This window comes from Podarcis gaigeae, assembly GCF_964106915.1.
Source record: "Podarcis gaigeae genome assembly, chromosome: 13".
Classification (NCBI taxonomy): Eukaryota; Metazoa; Chordata; class Lepidosauria; order Squamata; family Lacertidae; genus Podarcis; species Podarcis gaigeae.
The window spans coordinates 40,482,249-40,489,189 of record NC_139689.1 but is presented as its reverse complement, the minus strand read 5'-3'; the positions used below and the strand labels follow the sequence as shown (position 1 = coordinate 40,489,189).

At 43.7% G+C, this 6,941-nt stretch overlaps 1 protein-coding gene across 4 annotated transcripts in view; it reads left to right on the top strand.

The window, feature by feature from the left end:
• Positions 1 to 2,484: 2,484 nt before the first annotated feature.
• LOC310829902 (uncharacterized protein) overlaps positions 2,485 to 6,941 on the top strand; it is a 122,868-nt gene continuing 118,411 nt past the window's right edge. For 2 of the 4 annotated variants that reach the window (XM_083708916.1, XM_083708915.1), the window contains exon 1: positions 2,485 to 2,770. The gene's annotated coding sequence lies outside the window, so the exon portion shown is untranslated. The remainder of the gene's footprint in view (positions 2,771 to 6,941) is intronic. The other 2 variants (XM_083708919.1, XM_083708918.1) reach the window with 1 other exon arrangement.

Here is a 6,941-nt window from a genome sequence, read left to right as displayed (position 1 = left end):
CTTTACATATTATAGTGGGGGCTTTTAACCAGTGAAAGGGGAGATGGGAAAACAAATCACCCCATAGTCCTCTGCCCCCATGTCTCGTCTAAGCAAACCAAGCCCAATAATTCTCTTCTTTCCTTTTAACCACTTCAGCTTACAGGTACCTATGGTAGAATTGTTACACTGCAACTTGTTATGTACTGAGGTTCTCACCCTAGACCAGCAGGGGGATACCGTAGATAGTTTTCACTCAGGTCCACATATGCAAATAAGGAATTGAAAGTGACGTTCAGTGATTGGATAGTTACAGAAAGTTGTTACTGTTGCTTTGTAGTTGAGCTCTATATAAGCAGGTTGGCTGAACCCTTCAGTTCTGTTCTGTTCTGGCCTGTGAATAAACAAGAGCTGCTGAAGAATCGCTGTGTCGTCTGATATGTTCACCCACAACTTGACACAACTGAAGCACAGTTCGCCATTCCCCATAGCTCTGCTGGCCAGAAACAGTTTCTTCCAAGACTATCCCAAACTCTTGGAATATTATAGAATTCTAGAGTTGGAAGGGACCACGAGGGTCGTCTAGTCCAACCCTCAGCAATGCAGGAATCTTTTTGCCCAATGTGGGACTTGAGCCCACAACCCTAAGATTAAGAACCTCATGCTCTACTGACCGAGCTATCCCAATGGATGGCAATGTAAGACCACACTTTTATATTCTGCATTCAGCCTGGATCTGCAGGATCAATTAACATCAGAGCTTAGAAGTCCCAATTCAGCCATGCAAAATATGTGCTGGAAGTGTGTAAAAATGAAATCTGTTGTTGTTGTTTAGTCGTTTAGTCGTGTCCAACTCTTTGTGACCCCATGGACCAGAGCACACCAGGCACTCCTGTCTTCCACTGCCTCCCGCAGTTTGGTCAAACTCATGCTGGTAGCTTTGAGAACACAGTCCAACCATCTCGTCCTCTGTTGTCCCCTTCACCCTGTGCCCTCCATCTTTCCCAACATCAGGGTCTTTTCCAGGGAGTCTTCTCTTCTCATGCAGTGGCCATGAAGATCCCTTCATGGATCACTGCCTTGCCATGGCAAAGGGGCTTGAATAACTCAGAGAAGCTATGAGCTATGCTGTGCAGGGCCACCCAAGATGGACATGTCAAAGTGGAGAGTTTTGACCAAACGTGATTCACCTGGAGCAGGAACTGGCAAGCCACTCCAGTATCCCTGCCAAGAAAACTCTGTGGACAAAGACAACAGGCATATATATATATATATATATATATATATATATATAAAATGAAATCTGTTCACTCCAATTTAATACAACATGGTGGTTAACCCTAGCAAGCCTACTGTGAGGAGGAGACAGCCATGCTGCCCTGATTAGGCAAGTCTTTGCAGGAAGCCCCAGCAGCAATCAGTCAAGTCAGTCTGGAGGCCACACCTCTCTTGTTAGCATGCAGAGATAAATCAGAAAAAGCCCTAGTGGGAGGTTCAGGCATGATGAGAAATCAGGAAGAGGAAAGTTGAGAGAAGTGGGATAGGAATTGTTGGGGTGTGTTGTATCCCACTCACAGTGTGAATAGTTTTGCAGGAAGAGAAATAAGAAAGCATCCAAAGAAAAGTGAGAGAAATACCAACTAAACATTGGCAAGAAAAACTGGTGGAATATGCTGAAATGGCAAAGTTAACTGAAAGACTTAGAGAAAAGGAGAATAGAGATTTTTAAAAGGACTGGGAACCATTTATGTTGTATTTATGGAATCAATGTAAAGAACTGGACTCACTAGTAGGTTTTGAGTAAACACTTAAAATTAACAAAAACAAATACAGAAATTACAAAGGTGATCAGAAAAACACAGCAATACTTAATTTAAAGAATATATTATTAAGATATAATAAAGCAAGCAGGAGAAGTTACTATGGAAAAAAAACTAGAAGGAAAAGTTGAGGGAAGTCGCCAGCGGGGGTTGGGGGAATCTGGGAATTGAATTTGTTGATAGTTGATATGATGTTCTTATGATAAAAATGTAAAATTTAATAAAAAATATTTTTTAAAAAAAAACCAAAGTGAGAGGAGAAAGGGGTTGGAAGGGAGAGCCCTCACACTTTGTACAAATATGAAGGCAACAAGAAAAGTTAGAATTTAGGGGTAGGAAGCAAGATATAAGACAATTCCAGGGGAGGAATCGATGCTCTGGTAGCAATAACCCCACCCTGTAGACTCTGAAACACAATGAGGTGGTCTTCCTTGGAGGTTTTCCAACAGAATCTAGACGATCATCCATGATGTTCTTGTTGTCTTGGCCTTCAATGGGTATACACATTATATGGAACTCATAAAGACCCTTCTGGCTCCATGATTCTATAGCTACAGGTTCAGAACAACGTCAAGTAGCTGAGTCTCTCTTTCACCTCCCAACTCAGGATGTTATTTTCTACCACGTGGGTCACCTTTTACTCTGTGACATCACTAGATTGGAACCTCTCCATGCAACAGTTGAGGTCAAAGTAGTGGGAGAGAACTTGGTGTGGAGGAGGGCTGCACATCCAACATCAGAGAGCCAATTCCACCAAACTCTCTTGGCCCTCCTATCCCTTTACTCGGCACCAAACCTAAGACCTTCTTCATGGTGCCAGGAGAAGATCAGAAGAACTTCCCCTTGCTCATGTTGACTATCCTGGCTGTGCTACATCCTTTTCTTTCCATTCTGGCTGCCCAGTCATTTCCAAGAGGTTTGCTAATCCCTGCAACTTCTTGACAAGTGGATTAGCAACAGAGGCATTTTGCGTAAGTATTTCTGTATGCATCTACGAGGGAGCAGATTCACAGCTTGGGGGCACTCCTGGATCCTTTGCTGTCACTCAAGGCACAGGTGGCGTCTGTGGCCCAGAGTGCCTTCCATCAGCTTTGGCTGGTGGCCCAGCTACACCCCTATCTGGACAGGGATAGCCTAACTACTGTTGTCTATGCTCTGGTAACTTCAAGGTTAGATTACAGTGGTACCTCAGGTTAAGTACTTAATTCGTTCCGGAGGGCCGTACTTAACCTGAAACTGTTCTTAACCTGAAGCACCACTGTAGCTCATGGGGCCTCCTGCTGCTGCTGCACTGCAGGAGCTTGATTTCTGTTCTCATCCTGAAGCAAAGTTCTTAACCTGAAGCACTATTTCTGGGTTAGTGGAGTCTGTAACCTGAAGCATATGTAACCTGAGGTACCACTGGACTGTAATGCATTATACGTGGGGCTGCCTCTGAAGACGGTAAGGAAACTTCAGCTCGTGCAGAATTCAGCGGTCAGGTTGCTCACTGGACCAAGATTGTTTGAGCATATTACACCGATCCTGATTCAACTGCACTGGCTATCAATTAGTTTCCGAGCCCAATTCAAAGTGCTGGTTTTGACCTACAAAGCCTTAAACGGTTCAGGACCGCAATACCTCAAGGATCGCCTCTTTCCATATGAACCTACGTGGACCCTCAGATCATCTTCTGAGGCTCTTCTTCGTGTGCCTCCTCCTTCAGAGGTCCGGAGGGTGGCAACACGGGAACAGGGCCTTCTCTGCAGTGGCTCCCTGTCTGTGGAATGTTCTCCTCCAAGGAGGTTCGCCTGGCGCCTTTATTATACACCTTTAGGCGCCAGGCAAAAACATTCCTTTTTAACCAGGCCTTTGGTTGATCTGATGGCTATCCTATACCCTTTTAAAATGTGGCTGTTTTGCGGGGGGGGGGGTTATTGGGTTATAGTTCTTATTTTGATTTAAAATATTGCGATCTTTTCTGTGAACTGCCCTGAGATCTCCGGGTATAGGCTGGTATAATAAATGAATGAATGAATGAATGAACGAATGAATGAAATCTACTAGGGACGGCCATTGCGGCCAAAGGGCTGGCTGCTAGCAATTTGGCTTCTGTTTATGGATTATGGCTTCTGTTCTATCCAAGGGCGGCCCATCCTGTTTTGCCACCTGAGGTGAAATGGAAAGCTTCCACCCCCTGCCCAAGACTCGGTTACCAGGGTTGAGTGGTGGTGGCGGCTTCTGGGTTTTGTTAGCATCTTGTGAGAGATCTGTGAGATCTCGCAGGAACCTGGAAGCCTCTGCCACTTCCCCTTGCTTCTCTGAAGGCAGCGAGCATGGGGGGTTCTGCCACCTATAGATAAAGTGGGAAGCAACGTCAGTTTATGTTGAGCTGTCATAAGAGGCCCAGAAGATCTTGTTGAATGGTCTCTTTAAATTTGAAGGTTCATTATTGTTCCACAAGATTTGTACAGTGGTAGCTCAGGTTACATACGCTTAAGGTTACATACGCTTCAGGTTACAGACTCTGCTAACCCAGAAATATATATATATATATTAAAGATATTTATTAAAGTTTTCAAAAAATTATATAAAATAAAAAAACAAAAAAACAGAAAAAGCAATAAGACATACATACAAAACACATACAATAACAAGTATAATTTCATTTTTATTTTTATTTTTATTTTTATTGAGTTTTCACATTTTATATAGACATAACAAACACACAAAGACACAAACATGTACAATTTCAAATTCTTACTTTCATAACCCCATTCTCTGACTTCCCCGCATCCCCCCTTCATGCATCCTAGTTCCAATAGTTAGTTCAGCAAGTTCTTATCTCCTTTCTTTACAATATTATCATTTTTTTTAAAAAAAACTTAGTTCTTCTTAATTATCCAATTTTAACTTACACAGATCCATTATAATCATTACATCCTTTCCAAAGGTCGACCTAAATTCCCTTCCAACAATTTCTCAATTATCATATTAGTTACTAAACATAATAACTAGACATAAAAATCATAACCTTATAAGAAAATTCTCACCCCCCTCTTTCCAGGTTTCGATCCCCCAAAGAGGTGTCCATAATATCAGTTCTTAGCCTGGATTTCTCACGTCCGAGGCCTTCAAATCTCTATCAGTCCCTCTTCGTCGGTTTTGTTGGTAATCTTTTATGTTGGCCACCAAGTCTCGAAGGAGCTCTATCCCAATAAGATCAGTGTTTCTTCCAGCCAGCCCTCCATATTCGAAAGCGGAGTCCCGATCCTGTTTCTTACTTCTTTTAAGTCCAAATAATCCGAATGTCCCAAGGGCTCCCTCTTTCATCTTGCACAAATTTGTAGTCCATAGTTCTTTCAGTCCCCCCATAAGGGGATCTCTCTCTTCTTCATCCTTGCTTTTCAGCCAGATTCTCATTGTCCATATCTTATTTTCTTTGTATTCCCCATTTGTAGGTTTTTGGTTGGCCTTTTCCTCCTGAAATATCTCCGCTCCTCCTTCCCTCTCCTCTAACTCTGAAAATATCTCTTCTGGTTCAGCTGCAGAGTTTTCTTTTGTCATGTCTTCTAGTTCAGCTGCAGAGTTTTCTTTTATCAAGTCCTTAACACAGGCAACAGAATTGCTTACTTTAGAATTCAAGGTCACAATCATTGTAGTCATAGATGTGCTCTGGTCTTGAAGTTTTCCCACAAGAAAAATCATTTTTTCCAACTCGGCCTGTAATTTTCCATCTGCAGCCATTGTAGTGCCTCAGAATCCCCCCTAGAGGGATTCTTGTTACTTAGTAATCCTTCTCCAGCAATCAATTACTATTACTTATTTCTTCATTGTTTCCAACAACTTTGAATCAAATGTAACCCATCTGGTCTGCAAAATAAGTAACAGATTTTTCTAGCTTAAACAGTTCGTTTGACAGCTCGTTTGACAGCTGTCAAATTCCTTCTGTCTCCTCAACAGGCTCACTCGCGGATCGCTCCCGGGTCTGGGGGGGGGTTACACATCAACTTCTGAGATTCAGTTCTTAACCTCCAGCTCAAAACTTCTGATGTCAATTGTGGAATTAATCACTTTTATCTCACACAGAGAAAGGTAGTCTCTCCACCTTAGTTATCCGGTTCTTGCTTTAAGTGTCTGCAAAAAGGGGCGGTGCGGACTTCCTTTTTAACACTCCCCCGATCGTACCAAATTCAAGGAGAAAGAAATTTTCAAATCCAAATTCCGTATTACTCACGGGTTATTTCTTTTTGAGTCCAAATGTTCAAGGAAAAAAGTCAGCGCTCTTCGGCCATGGCTCGCGGCTTCACTCCACTGAAGTAGCGGTCTACTCACAGCACCACGCCACTCTCCGCACCCTCTCCAAAGCCTTTAAAAAGGCTCTTCATGGGTCGGGGGGGCGCTTAAGGTGCCCGCCGAGTCACCAAGTCCGCAGGCTTCAGCGCCTGCGGTTTCTAAGGGTCCCCGCATCGCCGCCGCGGCAAGACCCGTCTTCAGTAGAGCCGATTCCCTCCGGAGCTCAGAGGGAATCCGCCATTACCCGATCGCGCTAACCCAGAAGTCCTCCGCTAACCCAGAAATATTACCTCGGGTTAAGAACTTTGCTTCAGGATAAGAACAGAAATCGTGCTCCGGCGGCACAGTAGCAGCGGAAGGCCCCATTAGCTAAAGTGGTGCTTCAGGTTAAGAACAGTTTCAGGTTAAGAACGGACCTCCGGAACGAATTAAGTTCTTAACTCGAGGTACCACTGTATTTCTTTAAGGGCCAGAGCAAATAACGTGACCTAGTTTTACAGCTGTGAAGCAGTATAGCAGGTGCTGTTAAGTTATGTTAATTAAGCTGTTGGGTATAGTATATAAAGAGCAGCATCTAGCTCTCTCAGTACCCTGGTGGATGGATTGGTGTTTGGGTCATGCTTATTGATATACTGTAAAAGAAGTTTTTGTTTTTGTTATTAAAGGTCAAGGTAAAGGTAAAGGGGGCCCTGACCATTAGGTCCAGTCATGGCCAACTCTGGGGTTGCGGCGCTCATCTCGCTTTATTGGCTGAGAGAGCCGGCGTACAGCTTCTGGGTTATGTGGCCAGCATGACTAAGCTGCCTTTGGCGAACCACAGCAGTGCACGGAAACGCCGTTTACCTTCCTGCTGCAGCGGTACCTATT